This window comes from Octodon degus, unplaced genomic scaffold, assembly GCF_000260255.1.
Source record: "Octodon degus isolate 3935 unplaced genomic scaffold, OctDeg1.0 scaffold00298, whole genome shotgun sequence".
Lineage (NCBI taxonomy): Eukaryota > Metazoa > Chordata > Mammalia > Rodentia > Octodontidae > Octodon > Octodon degus.
The window spans coordinates 1,207,800-1,232,866 of record NW_004524874.1 but is presented as its reverse complement, the minus strand read 5'-3'; the positions used below and the strand labels follow the sequence as shown (position 1 = coordinate 1,232,866).

General features: G+C 37.4%; 1 protein-coding gene across 2 annotated transcripts in view; it reads right to left on the bottom strand.

Annotated features, from left to right (window-relative positions):
• Positions 1 to 25,067, bottom strand: part of Pex5l (peroxisomal biogenesis factor 5 like) — a 270,061-nt gene that overhangs the window by 210,570 nt on the left and 34,424 nt on the right. The gene's annotated exons all lie outside the window — the stretch shown is intronic.

The following is a 25,067-nucleotide window of genomic DNA, read 5'->3' as shown; positions in this document are numbered from 1 at the left end:
CCTCTGTGTGCCACCTTTAGCAGGCTGCCTGTGCCTGGCTGATTTTGTGCACTGTTCACTCAGTGCAGCTGAGGGGGAAGCACCTGCGCAGGAGAGCTAGACTGGTGAGCACTTTTTCATGGGAAAAGGGAAAGAGGGAAAAGAAAAGCAAACAAAACAAAATAAAACAAAAAACCCCCAGTCATCCTTTGCTCTGTTAATGCCTTGCTCTGCGAAAGAAGCATTCAGCTCAAGATAGCTGTCCAGTCTGAAACTGCAGATAGTATAGTATCCCTTACTTTCCTATGCTATTGTGAATTATTTTCTGACTAATCAGAAAGAGAAGTATCTAGTTCTTTTTTAGCATTGGTAACTTTAAATACTATTCAATCAGATCTGTAATTTTCCTAAGAACGTTGAGCCCACCCAGGAACTTTTGCTCTGTTCAGACCTCCACCTCTCCTCTAAATCTCATCTGCCTCCTGCTTCTTGCCCCACTTTTCTTCCCCCCACATAAGTAGAATAGAAAAGTAGTTTTATTTATTTGAATTAAATAAGTCATTGTACTTGAGAGTTATGTTATGTCATGTGCACAGAAAAAATCAGCATGGAGGTAAATAGCAACAAAATCTGATGGCATTGAAAAGAGGCAGTGTGCTCATTTCAGAATTTAAGTTTATGAAAAACTTAAGTTTAATTGAAATGTACTAGTTCTATATGAATTGAATTCAATATGGAATATATATATATATATATATATATATATATATATATGTAATTTTGAGAGGAAAGGAATACTTGATGTAGGCAATCATAACAAATTAGCCTCAATTGGAACTTTTGCCTAGCTATGGATGTCAAAATAACTGTAAAGGTTACAGATATCATATAAACACTTCAAAATTATTTTTTATTATTTATTCAGTGTTGTAATAAGGGTATATATTAGATATGAATTTATTAAAGCAAATATCATACAGAGAATGTATAATATAGCTACAAGAAGGAAAGGCCTTCCTACTGTCCTCAGAGTTTTCAGAATCCAATTCCTATCTTATTTTCCCAATCTCTTCTCTGACCACTTGCCTTTCCATAGCCTGAGAACTTGCTCAGAGATTTCCTCTTGCCTGTGTCTCCCTAAACATTTTATTTTCTCTCTTCTCTCTTCACTGTTAAACTTGAAGAAAGAGTGGACTATACTCATGAACAGCAGTTCTTTCTCTCCCTTTTAAACCAAGCACATTCAGGGTGCCTCACTAAATTCTGCCGCACTCTTTCCTTAGAACAGAAAATCAGTGAGAAGGTAGAGGATTGGGAAAGAAGATAGCATGCTGCCAAGGTACTTGTTGAGGTTGTGGTGTCTTGGGGAAACTCATCCAAGTAGGAAGATTCAGTCAACCAGTAGATATATGAAGCCGGGTTATGAAGAGAGCTGAGGGCAAGGCACGTGGACTGGTAGGGCTAATTAAGATCACAGGAGTGAATGAACTTACTAAAGAAGCAAATGTAGAGGTGCATGTATGAGCACTAAAGTCCAAATGGGCAGAAGAAAAGAACTCAGTAAAGGAAGAGGAAGAAGAGTGTTCAGAAGTATTGAAGGAAAACTGAAGGGATATAGTCAAAGGAAAAAACTTTTTTGTTAGTGTCAAATGGTGACAAGAGTTTATTTATGTTTTTAATTTTTATTTTTAAATCTTATTAATTTATTTGGTACAGGGTCTCACTATGCAGCTTGGACTCAAAGTGATCCCCTTGTCTCAGCCTTCCCAGTGCTGGGATTATAGGTATTAGGTATGAACCCATGCAATAGATCAGACCAGGCATTCTGACGGGAGTAGAAGATTTATTGGGGTCATCAAAGAGGCTGGCTATCTAGCAGACCAAGACAGCAGTGAGACTTTATAGGATCTTTTAGGGAGGGTGATTGCTGGCTGAAACAGTTAAGGGAAAGCTAATCTTGACAGGCTACCTGGTCTGTGGAGGACTTTTAATGTTAACAAAGGAAAGTTTCTGTGGTTGATTGCCCAGGTCAAAGTCAAGTGGACCTGTTCTGGGGTTTTGGGTTTGACTCTGTGTGGGGCCAGCGGGAGAGAGTTTGAGGGAAGGGTGCCTGGGAAACCAAGAGGGAGAGTGTTTGGGGCAAGGTGCCTGGGAAACTTTGAATCTCAACCTATCAATAGGTGTGTGCCACCATGCCCAGTTTCAGTGGCCAGCTCAGCATGGGTTGGCACAACATGTGGTACTGGGGATCAAACCTGGGTCCTTATGTTTGCCAGTCAAGCTCTTATGCCACTGAACTATTTCTCCAGTCTAAAATTTATAATTTTGTGGTGTATCTTTGCAGAAAAAAATCTAGAGGAACATATACCAAATACTAAATTTTTTTCTCTAGGAGGAGTGAATTTTAGTGAACTTTTTCTTTACAATTAAGAGTACTTTTTTTAAAAACAAAAGTGAATTTCTGTCATAATTAAAAAAGGAAATAAAATATGACTGGTTAAGAGACCCATAAAATTGCCATAGCAAAGATTCATATAAAGACTATTTTGCAGCAAAAAATGGGGTCAGGACTTTACCCTTCCTTTCTGTGCTTCTGGGAGTAAAGTGTTACCGTTTTTGTTTTTAATGTGGAGAGTCGTGATGTAATTATTGCTTGTGTCCCTGGTGGCAACTGTGGTAGGATAGTGGAATGAATGTTTGTTGACTGCATTTAACATGCCCCATTTCCTTTGGTGCTCCCTTGTAACACTAAGCTGCTCAGTCCTTTCACAGCATTCTGGTCCCGTATCCCTTTTTTCTCCCCACATCGTTTGCTTTTTTCATGAGCCACAGTAACAATGCTGTGGGAGTTAAAACGGAACCTGGAAGAGACGACAGGGAATGAAGGAGAAGGCAGTGCTTCTTCAAAGAGCCTAGAAGAAGAGTAAGAGATTTCCTCATTGTCAGGGCATAATCTTGGACGAAACTTTCAAATTGAAAATAACTAGCCAGTTAAAAAGATGATTTCTGCACCTCTGATTGTTCTATGTGTGTGGGACATCAACTTCTGAAGGGTAAATATCATTGTTACAGAAAATCATTGGCAGAAGGCCTTGTTAAATCTGGTATTTAAAAAAAAAACCCTTCAATTTTTCTTTTTAAAAAATAGTTACAGCCCCTCCCCCCAATACATGCATCCAACCCCACAATGTGCTTGTTCTCTGGTATGAGGAAGCCATGGGATCCACCCTTTGGGTTGGTTTAGTATGAGCAGACAAAACCTATAGTCCACAAATATGGCTCTGAAGGTGTATGGTTAGGTAAGAAATAAAAGACAGCAAATATGAAGTGCAGTGATTTTAAGCTACATTTAAAATCATTAGTATAAATCTAGATGTTTAGTATTTTGAAGACTAAATTTAACTGGGTAAATAGCTATTCCAGTTATTTATTAGTTGGGTAATGAAATAGCAGTGATACATGACATAATTTTTACTTTAACTGGCAGTCCCTCATAGTGCCAGCTGTTTTTAAGGTATCTCCTGGCCTAGAAGAAAATACATAATGTCAAAAGCTTACAAATATTCTTAAAAAATACTTGCATTTCCCAAGTTTTTCAAAAATAAAAATTGTCTAACATAATTTTCCATCGATTTCATGTTGTTTCACAATGACATTTTCTTAAGTATACAGATCGAGTTTTAGGTGTGGACGTTTTTATTTTTTCTTTCCTAGAATTTCATCATGAAAAGTTTCAAGCAAGCTGAAAAGTCAAAATGAGTTTACTGTGTGACCTTGGAATACCACCTAGATTCTACTGCTAACCTTTTATTATACAGTGCTTGCTTGTTCTTATCTACCCCTCTATCTTCGGTGGCATATTTTTGAAGAATAGTTCACACTGTCACATTTCTTTATCTTCTTTCCATCAAGGTTTTATTTAAATTAATTTTTATAACTCAGAAAAGCAAAATCGTTGCTTTAATAAACTCTCAAAGTAAGTACACTAAAAATTCAGGATTCATTCTTTTACTTGAGAAGCAAATCAGGGAACTCTATTTCAAGCATTGAGTGCCTGTGATAGGTGTTATTAGTAGGATTAGGAAGAAGAGTTCTGATTAAAGGGCTGGGATTTTTATAGTTCTTAGTCAAAAGCGAATATCAAGTAATTCAATTTTTGTGAGACAAATCCATGGTATAATAGGCAGTTATCATGTCCTCACTTTTTATATCCTTTGATCATCAGTGTTTTCTGAGAATAAGAAAAATAACAAATTCACTTTACTACGTTATAAATATTTCCCTGTTGCACACACAGAAAAAGTGGTAATGTGTAACACATCATCAGGGTGACTAGTAGCTACTCAGAGGGGTCTCAGTAGATTTAAGGAATAGTACTTCAGTGGCATAGTGAGATCCAGTAGGCGGAAAACAAGACTTAGGCTTAAAATTTCAATTATGTCAGATTCAGCAATGTTCTACATTATTCAGAGGGCAGTAACTAAACTCTTGACCCCTTTCTTAGCCCCAAAGCCAAACAAAACCACATTCAAAGAAAAAGCAAAAACATTCTTTTTTTTAACTGAAAATTCTGAATTTCTTAGTCTAGTTTTTCTTTAATCTGAAAGATTCTTTCTCCAAAAAACGTTTTCCCCATTCCTTCTAGATTTAGTTTCACTGGGAACTGTAAATGCAGTGGGATGGCATGTGATGAATGATACACTTTCTTTTTTGCCTGAAGACACTAATAATCCAGAAATTAAGTATTTTTATTTGCTCATCTCTTGGCATTAGAGAGTCTTGGTGCTATTTTCAAGGCAAGAGGAAACTAACAGGCACTCGCATTTGGTGCTTTTGTACCTGCCGTCATCCACACAATGGGGCGGGGGTGGTTGTTTGTGTAAGAGAACAAGAGAGAATGGATTGGGTCCTTTGGATGCCCAAATGGTAGATGAACACTGTCACATAAAACTAATCTCCACCCCAACTACTAAGTAAAGGGCCAACTACATGTTCTACATTTTTGCAGGCTGGGAAAAATAAGAAGTGATTCATTCAAAGTTAAAATGGATTGTTGCTCTGCTTCAGCAGTACTATTGACATTGCTTCTTCTTCTCCACGCATGGGCCCTGCTTGATGGGGAGGAGGGCCGTCAGGGCCAGGTGCGCTGATTACAGGCTTTTCCCGAGGATCCTTTTCCTGCTCGCTGGCAGTCAGCGCACCTGGCTTCCCACACCTGCTGCTGACTTCTTTGAACACGACTGATCTGTACATCATGCATCATGGTTTTAGGACCTTGTTATGTAAAATTGCAACCTTCTGAGTTTAGCAAAAGAAAGAAAAACTTGAGAGGCTTCTTTGAGTATTTCAGATCTCAAGTGCATTATTGCTCTATATTCATACCTTTCCTGGACAGCATGTTTTTGACACGTACTTGAGACACATTTGTCAATGTGATTTTGCTTCTGACAAGAGCCAATCCAGAGTTTGTACTTAATCCATAAAACTCATGCAGAAACTTAAAGTCTTTACCTTTAAGCTACATCTATGTGACCGACAACCCACATTTCTATGAAGGCTCAAAATGACGTTTCAGTACTACTATATTTTAAGATTTCATATGGCTCTGTACATAGCCACGACAGCTTAGAATAAATCTCTTCTGTTCCTGAAAATGCAAGCATTTTCCAGAGGTATAAGTCACTATTCTCCTCTCAGCTCTCCCCTCGGCCGTGAGTACTGCAAGTGTAATAACTCAACAATTCAGTTCTCATTTCTGTGTCAATCTCTCTATGGCTTCTTTCATTCCTTTTCACTAATGCCTTATAAATTCATGATGACCAAAAAGCATTGGCATGTCTGGGTTACTGTCCATTTTCTTTATAAATAAGAGCTTCTGCGCTACTACTTGAGAAACATTTCTAACTCACAGGATATGTTGTGACAACAAAGATCCATGGCCATAGACCACTTATCCACTTATTAATGGTGATAATCGATAAATTAAAACAGAGTCCAGAGGATGCCTGGGCAAATCCCAACCATTTATACTCCTTTTACATAAACATTAATAACCTGTTTGATGTAGAAAATAGTATTGATACTAAGTGGAAATATGGTACTGTAGTTTATAACAAAATTCAAAATTTGAGTAATTTATCCAGTTAAAATATTCTGGGACTCTGGCTCACAACAAAAGGAATTTTATGTCTAGAAGTTGTGTATTTGAGTTATAAAGGCAAGATTAGTATGAGGAAATGCAGGATAAGATATATGACAAAGCCAGACATTCAAGAATCTGATGAACTTACTTAGGCAAAGTTACTTTAGGATGACACAATAGATGCCTTGCATTGATCATGTGTTTATAGCTAAGGATTCCAGTTCAAGGCATACCATCATAAAAACATAATAAAGAGTGCCTTTGACATTTTGAGTAAGTATGATACACAATACTAGAAAATAAAAGGCACTAAGAGTTCAAACATGTATGTTGTTTTGGTACTTTGTTGACACATTCATAGGCAACTTCTTGATTAAATCAGCTAATAAAGAAATGTTCTTTAAAAAACAAACAGCCCTCCCTTATTGGGTAATCAGATGAGGGAAATACAATAAGCTTCTTGAATATAGTAATATCATTTTTCCTTGGCACAAGTATGAGTGTGTTTATTTTATTTTTATGCTTTAAACATTTACCATATTTTATGCTTTATAGTAAAAATATATCACTAAAGTTTATGTTGATATATCCCATAGATTCAATGTTTTTCATTAAATATTTTCATAAAAGGGATATAGGTATCACTTATAAGGCAACAATATGACAAATTTGACTATATTTTGGTATAGTTTACCAGTACATTGTAAGTTTCTTGTGGTAAAGGGCTACATTATCCACTCACTGTGTATGTATTTTTGACTACTTACAATGAGTTGATTAAATTCTGAGACTCTGGAGCACACGAGACTCATGCAGTGTGCCTGTTGGGGAGAAAGGTAACTAGACAAGCCAGAATGAAAGCATGGAGTGCCATAGCAGAGGACAGGGGTGAAGGATGCAGTAGGGCTTTGCCAAGTTTACAGCAAAGGAAAGCCTTGTTGAAGATGTCCTTGGGTATAAATGAAGAATAGAAGCTGTCCAGGGGTGTCTAGGTGTGGCCTGGGTGTGGGGTGTGGGGCAGACATGCAGAAGAGCTACATAGAAGGAATACTAAATTGTGAGTGTTGGTGAGGCCTTCTGATCTCTAAGAGGAGGACATGGAGGTGAAGCCAAGTGAAGGTTGAGGGAGTGCTGAGGCAAGACGAGGCTGGAGAGGAAGGTGGGGACTTAAGAATCACATCAGAAATTTGTTCTTGACCGCAAGGGCAGAGTGGAGCCATTACAGGCTTTAAGCAAGAGAGTACATCATGAGATTGTTTTTAAGAAGCCCACTCAGTGGAGAGAAAACATTTTCTCAGGCTTTCACAGAGAGCAAAGTGGCCAAGCAATGGCCATGACTCATCCACATGGCTGACACTGACAAGGGTTCTACAATCTGAGGTACAGGGTCTCAGGATAAATCCTAAGGGGATTTGACTGACCTTATCAGACCCAAAAGCTACAACTCTTGCTGCATAGGTCTTGCTTTATCTTGGTCTTAACTATCGAGCAGAAAAGTATAAAAATGAAGTATAAGAAGCAAAGCCATGTTGTTATGCTGAGCTGTAGGGGACTCAGGTCAACAATTTCTGACATTGCCAGTCAAGCGGAAGACCCCCATACTATTATGGACTACTGGACTAGTTTGAAATATTTTGCTGGGTTCACACACCTATAATATTCAAATGATAGAACTAAACAAAAAAAGGGGATACAGATGAATGACCATTTTGTATCTGTGTATTCAAAATGGTTAAGATAGATATATACCTACATTCTCTTAATTCAATGAATAGAGGGATTTGTTCTAATAGTGTCTGTAAATAGGATATCATGTCTGTATCTTGTACAACACATAACCACTAGGAAGACCGTATGCAATGTGTTAATTATTGAAACTGTCCTGCCAATTTGATTTGAAATGGTCTCATTGCTATTTGTTTCTCAATAAAATTATGGGAAAAAAAGAAGCTCACTCAGGTTAAAGGGTGGGAAATGAGCCTGAGGGAAAAGACTGTAGGCCTGGGGAGCAGTTGAGAGTTTCTGGTCAGTGCATGGTAGCCAGGAACCTTTGTAAACATAAGTAGACAGAGACAGCTGACTGCACACCAATTGCATCATGACATGCTTAATTCACCACTGTGTATCATGAGATATCTTTTTCAATCCTGGCTACTATAAAGAGATAAAAACACTTGTAATTTCTGAGGGCAGTAATTAAATTTGCAACAAACAGCCCTACAATAAACATATACTAGGATCTCACTTAACTTCATAATATATAAAATTATTTCAGGAAAAATTTAATGAAATGAGTAATGAGAGAGAGAGAGAGAGAGAGAGAGAGAGAGAGAGAGAGAGAGAGAGAAGAGTAAGAGTAAAATCATACTTAATGAAGGGTACATATTTTTCCACTTTGCAAAGTCTGATGCTATCTCTAAATTTTTTTGTTGTTTTTTGCTATTTGACAAGACAAAGTGAGTCTGTTCAAAACACACAATGTGAAATTGTGCGATGCTGTGGAGTATATAGAAGGATTTATTGTGGTCTTTGGATGCCAACAACAGGCATTCTTTATGGAAATCTACAAACTGAACCAAGCAGGGAGTAGAAAATATTGAAAATAAATGTATCTACATAAGTACAGTTCTACTATTCTGAAACAAAACCTGTTTCTAAAAGAACTGAGATCTCACATTTAAGGGTTGCTGTTGTGTGAGTATTTAAAGAACCAGTGGTTGCTGAGCAAGGTCAGGTGGAGCAAGGGAGAACTGGCTATAATATTCATCTTCTCGCTTAAAATTTGAGAAGTCTTGCTTCTTAGGAGACACTCTCTTATTATTTAAGGAAGTGATTGCAGGTTATCCATCAGAGACACTGAAGGATGCTCCGTTCATTGTAAGCACACCTCAGAGCTGCTCAATGGTTGCAGCCTCATACTGAGTAGCGATGATTATTGACAGCCTTCTTCCATCCACAATTCAGGTTTGTATTTATTTCCCCTTCTTTTTTTCCTCTTTAGGAATCAAATCCCAAATCTCAGATGTTTCTCCCATGGAGACATGTGCAGAATTTAAAAAGAACAATTAGATAAACTTTTTGGACAATAGAGAGTACAAATGTTTTAGTGAAGAAGAGCATGGAACTCCTGTCAGCTTAGAGCACTGTAAGGGCTCCTTGTTACTCTCCTTAAAATATCTGATTGATGCCGCAAAGTGACCAATAAGTTGTTAATACACTATAGAGAGACAGAAGAATGGTTGATACTAACTACAAATGCATTTTTTGAAGTAAAGTATAAATACAGATTTGGTGAAAAAGTTTAAAAATTCCTTTACTTTTTGAAAATGATCTTGGAGATGTGAATGTGTGTTCAAGAGTACATGAAGTACATCTTTAATAAGGAATAGCTAGGCTAGTGTCATGCCTCAAATAGGAAATTTTTTTTTTAAATGTATTTAGTACAGGGGCTTACTATGCAGCTTGGACTCATAGTGATTTCAGTCTCCCCAGCACTGGGATTATAGGTATGTGCCTCCATACCTGTTCTCCGCAGCCAGCTCAGCATGCCCAGGGGCGGGGCTGGCATGACATGTGATTCCAGGGATCAAACCCCGGTCCCTGTGCTTGCCTAAGCAGGTTCTTAGTTCGCTGAGCTATCTCGCCAGCCAGGCAAAAGATTTTAGCAATTCTAATATACTACCTCCTCCTTGAAACAAACACTAAGAGTGCCTATCATTGTAGTTACTGAGTATGATTTTTTTAAGAAAACAAAATTTTATAACTGAAAAGAAAGTGCTATTCCCATACTCTTAGCCTCTTTCATTGATTCTTGATGCTATTACAAAGAAAAGTTAGATATAACTGCTTTCAAGTTTCAGTGTTTATACTCACACATATGTACATATAAATATATATACATCTATTAATGCATATGTATACATGTATCTGTTGGGCAATGTATTGCATGTACATGTATCTATTATGTAATATGTATATATGTATCTATTATGCATATATATACATGTATTACATATATAAATAGATTAATATATACATATGTATTTATGGCATATAATTATAAATAACAACACAATCTTTTTACTTAATATATTGTGAATAACTTCTCATGTTATTATACATCCATATCTTACCTAAATTTACATGACAGCAACAGCCTTTGTCAAGAAGGCTTAAAAAAATATTCAAATACATCAGAATAAAGAATCCATTTAACACCTAAGGAAAATAATAGTACATAAATATTGCCTGTGGAGCACTGGTCATTTCTGACAGCACTATAAGGGGCTGATGAACTGAAAACTTTCTATAATAGTACTAAGATGTTGCTTGTCTTTTTTCACTGTGTTGATATTTGTACTGGTGTTGTAGAAGTAATGTTGGTCAAACTATTGGCACTGTAGCACAAATGAAGGTGGTGACACCAAGCTGTAATAGTTGGGAACTGATGTAGACATTGAAAAATAGTGTAATATCATTTGTGCTTGACAGGATGACTGGCATGTGGACTATATTTACCCAAATAATAATCTCATCTTTTCCCCTAAAAATAAATGAAAAGAGCTATTTATTTCAAAGACAAAATTGATGCTTTCAATAGAAATTACAGTTTGGGAAAATTTATATCTGACACTATGCACTTGATAATTTCTTTCCAATGAGATCAGCAGTGAAATTAATGAAGTATTTTTGATATCATATGATGAACTATGGCAACACTAGAAGATAATGAAGAGCAATATGTTCCAAAAAGTTGCATATCTTTTATGACACCAAAGCCAACCACGAGCTAAACATCCACTCTAAGTGTAAGTCAGAACAATGATTTTAACATAACAAGTACACAAGGTTTGTTGATAGAGCTTCAGATTTTACTTTGCTATTAAGCTTTAAGTAATAATATTTGCTAGTTTTGATGTAGTATCAAAGGATATTCACAAATGTCTGAAAGGCTACTAAAATGCTCTTTTTCAAATGTAAATGTGTAACAAATTTTTCATTTTTACATATTTCAAAGAAAAAAATACAGCAACAGATAAAGTGCAGAGGCAGATACAAGAATCCAGTTTTTCCTATAAAGTCCTTCTATTAAAAAGTAAAACAATGCCAAACTTATCACTGGACATTTTGGAAATTGAGTTTTTTTTTAAAAAAAAAAAAACCAAAAATTTGTTTGTGCTAATGTACAATGAGGTTGTTATTGTTATTTTTAATGAACTACTGTGTCAAAGTTAACTTTCTTTTCTAATAATAAATACTGACAGATATAATCCACCTAAACAAAAGCTCTTTGGGGTCTTTAATATTTTTAAGATGTACAGAGGCCCTGGAGCTGCAGGGGCATAGTTGATTAGCATGTGGCACTTATACCACAGAGGTCCATAGACAAATGTTTGAAACCACTGCTATAGCAGAGAGAATGCCAGGTTTTCTGGAGGTGATAGAAAAACTGCCTTTGAAAACTTAGTTTTCTCTCTCTCTCTCTCTCTCTCTCTCTCTCTCTCAAGATCTGCAGGGTCTCACTGCACAGATCAGACTCATAGAGATTCTCCTGTTTGCAGCCTCCCAAGTGCTGGGATAACAGGTGTGTGCCACCACGCCCAGTCTCAATCACGGTCTCAGCATGCCCTGGGGATGGGGCCAGCACAGCAGGCCAGGGATCGAACCCCTGGACCCTGCATCTGCCTGAGCAGGTGCTTTAATCCACTGAGCTATCTGACTGGCCCTTCTCTCCTCTTATAAATGACAAAGTGCATTTATTTCATTTAGATTTTGATGAACAGTTCTATTATAGGCTAGATCAAAAATTATCCAGTTAGGCTTATAATAAATAGGTGTATGTTGTTTAGTGAATATTTGAATTATATTTAGTAATAATAGTTTTAAAATTTGTAAATCCTTTAAAATCACAGGCACTTCCGTAAAGGCAGGTGTTAAACTCCTCATTTCCATTTAAGGAAATGGATTCTAAGAGAGGAAAAGTATGTTGTCTAGGAACTGCTAGAGCACACAATCAAATTTAGGGTTACTGATTATGTTTTTGTTCTCTTTTTCATCTTTGGGTGGAAAAAATGAGCCTTTTGTTTTCACCAATACAGTTCAGCTATTGTCTAATAGATACAAGGGCTGCAAAGAGTAATGAGATACTTTTTTGGATTTAGGTGTGGCTCTTGACTTCTGCTTGGCCATTACTATATAAGAAATGTGGGGAGTAGTATTTTCCAAAGCACATTAAAATAGTGCTTAGTATACAGTAATCTTTGTGGTTATTACTTTTTCTTCTTATCATAGCAATGTAACCTAGCACATGGCCAGACTAGTTTTGCTTTCATCCAACTCTTAGGTCAAATATGAAAGTGCTAGTGCATATGGCAGAAATAGATGAATGACATATGAAAGAGCTCAGAACAATGGTAGGGCTGAACAATAGCAGAAATGCAGACTCTTCAGGCTGGAAGCCAAAGGTCATTCTATATATAGTGTTGACCTACACCTCCGCTCTGTGTCTATATTTAGAGGTGACCAGGAAGGTCAATAGATTACTCTTCTGCTTGCATTGACTGGCACAAAACAGCTTTGAGTGACTGCTATCTCCAGTGACTTCTGCCCTGTCCCTACCTGAGCCATATTAAAAGTCTTGAGACTCTAGGCAATCTAGCTGCAATCTCAGCTTAAAAACCTTCCCATGTTTTCCTACTTTGGGTCCTACTGGCTTCCCAGATGGCTAGGGTTTTTTCTATGCCCAGTTCTTTCACAATGATAGGACATTTGAATGATTCACTTGGACTAGATTAGACTAACCCTTTCTACATTGCTTTGTTTTTACTCAGTTACAAACAAGGCAACTTGAGGCTTTTGGGTCCCATTTGTAGCAGGAGGAGAATCCGGTGGCAGGAGGAAAGGGGGCCCACAGTGTGAAAGGAGAGAACCAAAGCAAAGAGTCAGGTTTCTTAGAGGTTGGTGCAAGAGCTATGCTGGTCAGTTTTGCCTGGGCATGGGACAGAAGATGAGCCAGTTTCTGGAAGCCAAGGGAGGAAAGATGTATGATGGGTAGGGACTTCACATATTTCATACTTAACTGTCACAATAATAGCAAGGGTTTGTTTATGTTTTTCTTGGTTTTCAAATAAGAAAAAGAAAAATCTTGAAGAACAGTAGTTTTGTCATGGTTATGTCCAAGGTCAAACAATCTATAAGGGACAGACTAGAATCAGCACTGGAGGTCTTTTCACCTCAAGAGTTGTACTCTTTTCAGACCAGATCCCTGAGACCAGCACATTTTCATTTGATTGAAAGTTGGAATGACATAATGCAAAATTGATGAACTAAAAGAAAAAGTCAATGATCCTTTAGTATATTTTGGATATAAATGTTCAATTTGGAAACACAGTGGAATAGGAAGAGATCAGTTCCTAAGGTCAGATGTTTGATTCAAAGCCAACTCTAGCTGTTTCAACATGGGCTAATTAACCCCTCTAGCTCCAGCTTTTCTCACTTAAGAATAACAGCAGAAGCTATCTTCATGAATCGTTAAAAGAAAAGCAATTTAAATACATGTAAAGTGATTAGAACAGCACTTGGCACATTTAATAACACTCAGTAAATATTATTTGGTACCCTCCTTCTTTTTCCCTGCTCCCTTCCTCTCTCATTCCCTACCAACCTCGATCTTTCTAATGAGGTGAGTAGACTGTATGTGGAACCACTAAACTATCTGTCTAGCAAGATGAAGACTCACCAAAGATGGCTCAGAAACTAAGTCATGAAGTTTAAAGAAAGAAAATTTACTGGGTTTTAAAAATAGAATGTGGTGAGAAGCAATCTTGCTGTGTCAACTTTTAGAATGCTGCGCTGAGAAAACCCAGCCGAGCTTTATTTTAAGAAGACCCTGAATGGCTTTGCTGCAGCACACGGGTACATCAGAGCATCCCCTTGATGGTTTGCTTTCCTGTGAGCCTAAAGCCAGCACTATGAAGAGTTCTGGTCCCGCCAACCCTCCTACCTTCAATCCCTCAGAAAGCCAACCAAACCAGACTGAAGTGTGGCTGTCAAGTAACTGGAGCGGAACCCCAGCAGGGAGCCTCTGTTGCTACGGCTTTTGAAGTTCCCTCCTTTGTTAAAGCTCCTTTGAACACAGACTAGACTTTTTTATAGTGCATTTTAGGCATTCTGCAAAATATTAAGGATACAAATAAAAGCTCCAGATGGTGAATTTAGAAAGTAGGTAGCAAAGAACTTTGGTCTGTGTCACTGTCTGGGTTCTAACCCTTTTTTAAAAAATAATGTTTTTGTTATGGACTTCTCATTTCTACTGTTTTGAGCTCATTTGTGAGGATTTGTACTGGGTGATTTTTTAACACTGCTAATTCTGTGAGTTCTTTCTGAACTGTCAGGAAGTCAATTAATGAGTGATTTTGTAAACTAAGAAAGATACCATTATTAACTAAAGCAAGAAGCTAACCTCGATAAAACATACAAATAGCAAGGAGGATTCAGTGTCTTCTTCAGGCTACTATGCACTTTCCCCATATTTTTGAAACAATATTCTCTGTAGCCCGCAGAAACAGAGGCAACACACCTAATCTTCATGCAAGCATGTTAAGTAGAAATAGGTGAAACTGGCTGTGTAATGTATGTCACAATAAAGACGATGCTGATGCTCAATTGTTTCGAGGTGGATTAATTCCTTCAGTAATAAGAATTCAGCAACAAAGTATAGAATTTAAGAAAGGAAGTGAAGAGTGTAGACACAGGGTTGGAGAGATAGCTCAGTGGTCTAAGTGCCTATCTGGCAAGCACAAGGACCCAGGTTTCAATCACTGGCACTACATGCCGTGCCAGCCCTGGAAGTTGTGTCGGCCACAGAAACCCGGCATGGTGGTGCATGCCTGTAATCCCAGTGCTGGGGAGGCTGAGACAGGAGGATCACTATAAGTCTGAATTGCATAGAAGACCCTGTCCCAAATAAATAAGCAAATAAATAAATGATTGAAAACAATTTAAAAAGAAAAGTGAAGATACAAATATAGTTAGGGGCTGTCAGGTAGCTACCCTGAAGGAAGGTTTCAGCAAAAACATTAGAATTGACTGGGTTTGGCAACTTGGTGATTATACTGAAACTATTTTAGAAGATTCTTTATTGAAAAATTGTAAAATGTCATTATCAAGTTAAGACTTTAAATCTATTTCTTACATATAAACCATCACAAACATTGGAAACAGATAGACTTGACATCCTTCATCTAGCACTTATCTTGGAATTCACCAAATACTCTTGTCCTTATTATCCAATCTTTCTTTTCCTTCATTGAATTTCTAATGTGACTCCATCACTATTGTAACATTTAGTAGACATGGAGATGAACTAGGCCAGTGCTCTAGTCCTCAGAATCTTTCATCTCCAGAGGAAACTATTTTCAAAAATTTCCCCTTCTACTATATTGTCAATAGATCAACAGTTATTTTACAATTGTTCCCAGTAGTCAGGATCTTTTAAAAATGTAGTCAAATAGATTTAAAATTTGTTACTAAGTAGGTATTGTTGATTGACATTATAGCCACACAAAATTTAAATAAACTTCTAATTTCTATGATACTTAGCTTTACATATTGCATGCAATATAAAATGGCACAAATGTTTTACACTAGAATAGCCTGTTCATGTTTGTTAAGTTACTAATCTGATACTTATTGAGTACCTACAGCTATTTTCTTCTCCTAATTCTACGAGGTAATAATAACAACTGATATTTATTATTTATAATGGATATAGGCATATTCTATGGCTTTTGCATAGATGAAAGTTTATTATCATAGTAATACAAATGAAAGTATTGAGGAAAAAGTGTTTAAGTAGCCTTTTTAGGAAAGAACCATGGTTTAATTGCGTACAAGTGCTCTGCCATTTCTAGAGGTTCTACTACAATTGGTCTAGGGTAGACTCAGATATCAGTATTTCTTCTGAGAAGTAATTACTTTCACAAAACTCTTCAGGGGGTGATTTGCTCAAGGTTGAACATTACCTGGGTTGAACATCACAAAGCTAGTGATCAGCAGTTTACAATCAAAACAACTTCATTTCTGACTAATGTAGGAAAGGATTACATTTTGAGAAATGTAGAAGGTCTTGAGATCTCATGAAATTCAAGTCTACTATGTTAGGAAATTGGTTGAATGATGCAGGACAGGTTTATCATTGTCTGTAGTAGAGGTGAAGGCAGGAAAAGGAAGCATGGGGGCCACTAGAGTACTCAATGTTCTCAGTCTCCACTGCTCCCTGCATGGAAGAGCAGCTCAGTAAAATACAAACTGATGCACTGAAATTCCTTTTGGCTCAGTTTCCTAAATGTGAAGATGTGTAATTGGAGAGTTCGCCCATCTGTTGTGCCACGGGGGTGGTCAAGTGTAACTGTCCACTTAGTGGACAGATTAGTATCGCTCCTAGTCATATGTCTGGGTAGCATAAAGCCAAAACCTGTGGGAAAATCAGAATGTTGGAGCCTGGAAAATGGGGTGGAATGCAAAAGCTGACTGCATATGAAGATAATGTTCCAGAGAGCACACGGGGATAGAAGTCAGCAGAGAGAACCAATGGACTAAATGAGCAGGCATTCAAGGGACTCAAGATTAATGGGCAAGGGCTGCCAAGATTTTGAGGATGATCCTTCTATAGTTCTCATTTGAAGGACTGTGGCCAGTTTTCAAACACTGCCCTTGCTCACCTGAAATCTCAGTGTTCTTAAATGCAGGCCGTTCATCTTCTTCTTGGTTTTGGTTCTAATGAGAAAGCTTACCTAAATTGCATATCACAGTAGAGGACAGACAGAAATCAGCTCATTTGACAGTGGGTTAAGCAATAAGCTGGAACTTCTTTCCCTCGAACTGCATAGATGAACCTACTCTCTGAGAGCAGCAGCACTCTGGGTACCCCTTTCTAAGGGGCCACATCCATTCAGGTAGGGGTTCTTTAATCATGACATGAAAATTGAGTGATGCCACATCTGCCACTCTTCCTCAAGGCCATCATACAGTCTATCTCTTATATATCCTCCTATTGCAAGAAATGAAATGCTTTGGACTTTTGAGTCTTGCTGTCTACTGTTACAGCACATGCTATGAATTGAGTCTCACACATCTTCAAATAAATATAGTTTTTAATGCAGTCCTCTTATCATTAAAAACTCAATATATGGGACCCGTTATCACAGGGCTGTTCTTTGTCATGTTTGCTGAAATGTAGATTCTTTATAAAGTTATATAAATAATCACCACAGTCTGCTAGGACAGCACAATAACACTAGAATATGTCTGTATTTTTAATTGTTGGTGTTTCACTCAGGGTTCACTAGAGAAACAGATATAATGTAAGATATACAAATGTGCAAGAATTCACAAAATTGGCTGAGGTTGGTCAGCACAGTCAGATGAGGTAGTGTGCAGAAGGCATCTACACACTGGAGACTGAAGGGTCCTGCCCAAGGTCTGGAACTCACTGCAGTATTCTGTACAAGTCCATACCAGGAGGCCAATGGGCCTGCGAAAGAAGGCTAAAGAATCTATGCCAGGAGTCTGAAGAGTCCTAGGCCCTTGGACCATCTGCACTAAAAGTCAGGAGATGATGTCCAAGCTGATGGCAAAGACTGGAGCTCCTCCAAAGAACCAACAGTCCTTCCTCACTTCCTTTTATTATATGCAGACTACCTGTCCTGGAGGGGGAGTCTTTTATACCCACACTATCTCTGTGACCTCCTCTTGCACAGGCTGAGGATGTTTACAAATTAAGGACCTTACCCCTCCCCCCAGTCACTTAGTTAAACTTTTAAGCTTCTCAAGTTGACACAATGAGTAACATCCTAGAGGGGGAAAGGCATGTCCTCTACATCCCAGGATGAAGAACTGCTGAAGTTACTTAGCTAAATTTCTAGACTCCCCCAGTTGACACAATGTATCAACCATTACACTTAGCTAATTTGAACAGAGCTTCTATATCTATGTAATTTTTTCAGAAATTCTAAACATTCTTAGTTTATATATTCAAATGTTGTACCCGAACCCATCATGAAGAAGATATGGGAGAGATATATAATCACTTTTATTTTTACTGTAAATGCATTAAAATGCAGATTTATTAGACAGCTAGTACACAAAATTTAACAGGCAATGTTAAGAGATGCCTACAGATAGTATTTTCTTTACTAATATATTTCAAGTATTTATATTTAGCATTAATAGCCATTCAATTCTCATCTCTTCTTAACTTTGCTTATGCATTCGATCATGGGAATGACTCACCAAGGATAGTAGCTCTTCTATTGAACTTCACCCCAGTTATTCCATGAATATTGTTTGTACAAAGCAGCAGTCACTCAATAGAAGTCACCCACACCTCCGTGTTTTCACATTATGTTTCAATTCAAATGATAAAAGTGTGACTCATTCGACACAGAAGTAAATCAACACCTTTGAGTTAAGAATATGCTGTTGATGCTGTAAAATGTCATTTGGATTTATCACTTTTAAATTCACCTCTTACCCTGTATTTTCTGACATGTACATGGATGGCATTTATTATAGTATTAAACATGGTGCAAAGATGAGCTAAAATTATACATAGGTGCAGTGGGCAGTGGACAGTGTTGTTAAAAAAATCAGAATATATGTCCTAGTGTTTCCATTGCCAAATCAATGCAATTTGTCCTTGTGCCAATTACTAAACAGATTTGGTCCTTGGTTTTGTTATATACAAAATAAGTGAATCAGATGAGATTATTTCTTTTTTTTTTTTTGAGGTTTTAGAGGGACTTTAATGGGAATTCCCAGCTTTCATGATTTTCTTTTTTTTCCCCCATATTTTTTTTTGAGAAACAAATAGCAATGAGACAAGTTTCAAACCAAATTGGTAGGACAGTTTCAATAATTAACACATTGCATACATTCTTCCTAGTGGTTAACTGCTGTACAAGATGCATACATAATATCTTATTTACAGACACTATTAGAACAAATCCCTCTATTCATTAAGAGAATGTAACTATATATCTATTCTAACCCAGATGAGATTATTTCTAGTGTTTTCCAGTTCTATCATTCTATGTATCCTCATAAAAGATATTTCTTTGTGCATTTAGAAATCTCATATACGTACTGTTATCAGTCACTTTAAATAGGGAAAATATATTGGTCCACGTGTTTTGTACCTATTTATCCCTATATTTTAAACTGTTTTGATTTTTTTAGTTCTTATTTCTCATCATGTCTGTTATTCTGATATTTTTTACTATTGATTGATAGTAATTTATGGAGAGTTTACTTGTGCCAGGAACATGGCTCAGCATTTTACTTACATTATTTTATTTAATTTTCATGAGGTAAATATTCTGAACACTCCTATTTTGCTGAGGAGGAAACTAAGACATAAATAAGTATTAGAACATTTCCAGTAGTCCTTTTTGCTAGTCAGTTTGGGAGCATAAGGCAAGCCATTTCTACAATTCCTGTCCCTCAGTATTTACAATTTCATTAATGTTCCCAATAGATGAAGGATCTGTAGTCCGTGATTCCAGAAAAACCTTGGATGCATCTAAGATTTAGGCACTTCTGCCTCCTTCTATCCTACCTAGAGGCATTCCTGGGGGAACCTGAAATGCTAGGGAGTCCCATCAAGACTCCTGTTCTCCACAACAGCTTGGTTTCCAACCAGACTGGATGCTGATCTCCACTGTAAAAGCACCCACTCAGCTCTTTGTCTTGGCATGGCACGGAGGCCCCAGGGGTCACCCTGTCTGACCTCTGGCATCTTTTGGCAGCACAGCACTGCGCTGCCCATGAATCATTTCAATCATGTGCTTACTGCACCCTCTACGCATTGCCTCTTTCAGATCATCGTGTTTTATAAGCAAAGTCACAAGGCCAAGGTGATTACATATGCTGCAGACTCATGCTGTTTCATAATAGCTGAATATTCACAGCTGCTGGGCAACTTTTTATGATCATTGCCACAAAAAATGATTGGCTCCTTTGTCCGTCAGAGGTCTTTGCACCTCAGGATGACTTGACTGCTTTGCTGAGGTGCTCAAGGCCTCACCTTCCTCTCTTCCCTCTCTATATCTCTGAATCCTCATGTCCTGGGTCTTTATCCTTGTCTCATTTTAGGGGAAAATATTATCTGGCAGGAAGAAACCTTTACTTGAGATCTAGATTTCCATTCCTGGTACATAATACCTGATGCCCACAAATTATAGGAGGAGACGTTTACTTTGCTCATGGTTTCAAAGGGTTCAGTTCATAGTAAGCTGGTTCCAAGGCAGGAACATAATGATAGAGGAAGCAAAGCTGTTTAGCTCAAGGCAAGTGGAAATCAGATCAGAGAAACAGTACCAAAGAGGAAGGGACCTAGAACCCAATCTAGTTCCCAAGGTTATCCCTTTGTGACTCACCCAACATACCCAAAAGTGTGCTTCTCTGATCCCATAGGTGGCTTTCATGCCATTAAGGTTGTCATTCTAACTTAACCATCACATTCTTACTATTTTCCATAAGTTATTCTTTTATTTGTATCTTCTATCTCTCCTTCAGTTCATTCCTCAGGTACTCTTCTGCCTAAATAATTTTATAAAGATAGCATCCTCTCCCTTTCTCTCTTCTCTCTAAAGCAAGTATTTCTTTATTCAGTGTTCAAGACGATAACTCAGAGCAAACATGTAAAAGATAATATTTACTCTTGTTATTTGAAGTGACAAATCTAGGCTGTATTTTAGATTAGATATTGCATTACAATGATATTTACTTATAACAGCAGCATATTGAGATTTGTTTTTATTCTTAAAAAATAGAAGGGGGTGGTGGGACTAGTGGTATGTGCCTATATTCCCAGCACTTTTCAAGGCTGAGGTAAAAAGACCACAAGTTTGAGCCCAGCCTTGATAATTTAGCAAGACTGATTCAAAATAAAAGAGAAAGAGAGAGAGAGAGCGAGAGAGCGAGAGAGCGAGAGAGCGAGAGAGCGAGAGAGCGAGAGAGCGAGAGAGAGAGAGAGAGAGAGAGAGAGAGAGAGAGAGATATCTGGGTGTGGTTCAGTGTGTAGACCACAAGTTCAACACCAAGTACTGAAGAAAAAAAGGTTAGTGATGCCCTGATGCCATCTCCTATTCACGCTTGAGGGTCTCTGAGGAATAGCAATGAATCAGGCTCAGAAAATGCCTTCAGAAAGCAAACAGACTCATCACCAGAGTGAAGACAGAATTGGGGGGATGCAGAGCAAATGCTCCATGTGATGCCATGTGCAGTGACTTGTACCCAGCTTCCCGGAAATGCTGAGGTTGTTAAAGATTTGGTCTTAGCAGGTATACTTTGAAATGCAAAAAAAAAAAAAGTTTAATTTTTAAAGCTTGAAAGAATCTTAGTTACATTTTATGCAATTTTCACTCTTCTCAGCCCCTTGTTACAGAGCAAAGAAAAGAAGCTTGTAAAAGGTTTAATTGTGTGATTCAGTTTATGTAAATCATACAACAAAAGACAGAATTCACATGGAAATCTGTCAGCCAGGATAGTGTTCCCCACTACACCTGGATATAATTTCTTCTCCTAGTCACTGGAGTGGTATTACGATAACTATTATGTATAGTAAGTGGTCAACAAAGGTTTATGAGGCTGATGAAAAAATTCAACCACCATTTATCTACGGCACTCTGATTTTATCCTGGGACTGGAGTAGATAGTAACAGGAGATGTGATAGAAATGTGATACAGGGTCCTGACTGTTAAGGAGGAGCTGTGTGAAGCCCAGATTCTCAGTAGTGATTTGCTGAATAGGTAACACTTCCAAAATTTGTTTCAAGTTATGTGGAGTACACTGCTGCACAATATTGTGCAAACTCACTAAAATAATTTTGGATGGAAAATATTTTATTTGATATTATTTTTAACATTATTCTTAAGTTGGAAAAATAAGAGTTAAAGGATTGATCATATCTACTTGCTTTAAATAAAGAAAATTAACAAAACCATCACTCAGAGCTCAATATTCATATATATGTTCTTCCACAGTTTGCATTTATGTATTATATTTATATTATACATATTTGTTTTTAATTTTATTTCATTACTAGTGAATTATAAAATATAGCTTACAAGTTTGTCACTGATTGGAAAAGATTGTTTCCTCATCTTTGTCAATGTTCTATTGTTTTTTCATATAAAAGAAATCATAGTAAATATGTCATTTATAACTTGCTTTTATTTAATACACTATGAGCTTCCTTCCTTCCTTATAGGTGTGCGTCCACATTATTTTCAACATCTATGTAGCATTACACAGTTTTTCCTTAGTGATGAACATTTAGGCCTTTAGAGAATTGTAGGTTGTTCAGCTCATTCACTGCCAAACAGGGTAAGGCTAGCCAAGACCGTAGAGTCATAGGCCGAGCCAATGTAGACTAGAAAAATCACCCGGCCAGCTCAGAGGCAGATGGAAAATAACAGACGCTTGAGGTTTTCAGCTGCTACATCTTTGGGTGGTCAGTTGCACAGTGAAAGTTAATTGAGGTAATTCTAAGCCTCATATAGGTCGCCAGCTTCTGCATAGGATGCCTTCAGGCTGTGGGAACCCATTTTCTCACTTTCAGGGAAATGTACCATGGCATTGTCCCATGTTCTCTTTGTTACCTCTCCATTTCTGTCCAGATCCATTTTTATCTTATGTCCCTCAGATGAGAACAAGTCTGCTAAACAAATCCTTTGTGCATGTGTCAAAAAGGAGTTATGCTGTTCTCATGGTTTATAGAATAAAGGTTGGAGCTATGTCTTTATACCTACACCTATACACATACCCTTTTAACAGGAGGCAAGTAGTCCTAATAACTTTTAACTTCATTTACCAATGAACAATTACTTTATTTGAAGCCTTTATATTGTACTTATTTGTACTCATTTTAATGAGATATTCTTATATACATGTATAACTTAACATATATGTTCCTTAACAGGATCATATCACATGTGCTATTTTTTAGAGACTAGTCTTTGTTGTTGTTGCTTACTACTTTTCCTCCTGCCCAATAAATTCTTACCATCAAGCATACTATCCTTTCAGCATAATTAACAGCATGTACTTTTTATATTGTCCATTATCATACTCAAACATACATACACATATATGTGTAAATAAATTCACTCATATACATGCAACCGTTATTTGGATTTGGCATTATTTTAAAACTAGTTTGATATTATGCTTACTTCTTTGTTTGTTTTTCCTTTTCAATTCTACCTCATGAACAACCACCCAAGGAAGCTTGATAGCAGTATTTTTAATACCTGCCCGCTATTCTAACTATGGATATATAATGACTTTGAACCAGTTTTTAAAAATAAGCATTTCCTTGGCTTCCTTTGCTTTCCTTTTCTGAATAATAGTGCCGTTAGCATCTTTGTGCAAGTTTTCTGGAATTCTGGTTGTTTTAGTTTCATGGGACAGACAGACACCAGGAATGAGGTTGCTGACTAGAGAACTGTGACTATTTTTCATTTCAGAATTGTTCTATGCTGTTCCCAGGCCTCCGTCATATGTGGTTAGTCATTTTCTCTATTCTTTCAGCCACAGGAGCTACTGCTTTAAAAAGGCTCTTATTTCTGTTGGGCGGGCGTAAAGTGATGCTACGGTGTAGGTCCAAAAGGTCTCCACAAGTCTCACATCTGGAGGCAGGGTCTGGTCGGAAGTGTGAGTCGCAGGGGCTGTGACGCAGAATGCTGTGCTCTCCTCCTGCTCTTTTCTTCTCTCTCTGCTTCTGCTCATGCTGTGATCAGCTTTCATCCCCCAAGCTGTTTTACCATGCAGTTTCTAGGGACTGAATCCACTGCAAATCTGAGCCAAAATGAACCTCTCCTTTAAGTTTCAGGGATTGGGTACTTTGCCTCAGCAAAGAGAGTGACTAACAAAAGTGATATATTTCATTGCATTGTCCTATTAATTAGAGCATTGTTTTGTATTTGCTGATGATCCAGAGTGTCTCTTTTAGTACATTCATTTCTGTCGTGGAAACCCCATTTCTCCCAGAAACTTGTTCATATCCTATCATCAGCTTCAAGCTGGGTTGTTGGCATATTTATTGGCAATTTATGGGAGTTTTTGATATCATATGGGTTTTAGACCCCCACTTGCTATTTTGCAAGCATTTTTTCCAAATCTACTATTTGAAATCAATAAAATTTCTTTGGGGTACTTATCTTTAATTTTTCCATGAATAAATGTATTTTTTACTGCTGTTATAAATTCATCTGCCCCCAAATTATGGAGCGATTACCAACAAATAGTATTGATAGTGAAAAGACTGAGATAACGGCAAACATAATAAATCTCTTTCCTTCAGAAAAGTTTGCCAATTATAGTTAAATATCAGGAAACACTTGCAACAGCAATACATGTCTAGATTATATTATGTTCTCACAGCATGCCAAATCTGGAGAGATTTTAAATATTATGTTTAAATAAATCCTTATTTCACAGGCAAGGAAACTATGATAGATGAGACCAAGAAGTTTCTCTTTCAAACAGTGAGGAATTATATAACTCCAATCCATTCTGGGTTGTTAACAGAGATGTAAACTGACATAATTCAGGTGAGGATTTGGGCCATGGCTTCAACTACCCTACTGAGACATTTCTAAATAAAACCAGAGTCTTAATAGCTCTAAGCAAGCTGATTCAGAAAACCTAGTCTGTAAAGGGAGCTTAGCTTGCTCCTATTCTATCACGTGAAACACAAACAACATCTGGGTTTTTATCCATTAGAACAACAATCTGTATTCTGTCCTGTGTCTATTCTATATATTACTGAATGAGGAGTATATTAGGGTTTTAAAAAGATTACTTAATTTAGGTGGCCTGAGACTGGGCAATAAAGATGAGAGAGAGAGAGAGAGAGAGAGAGAGAGAGAGAGAGAGAGAGAG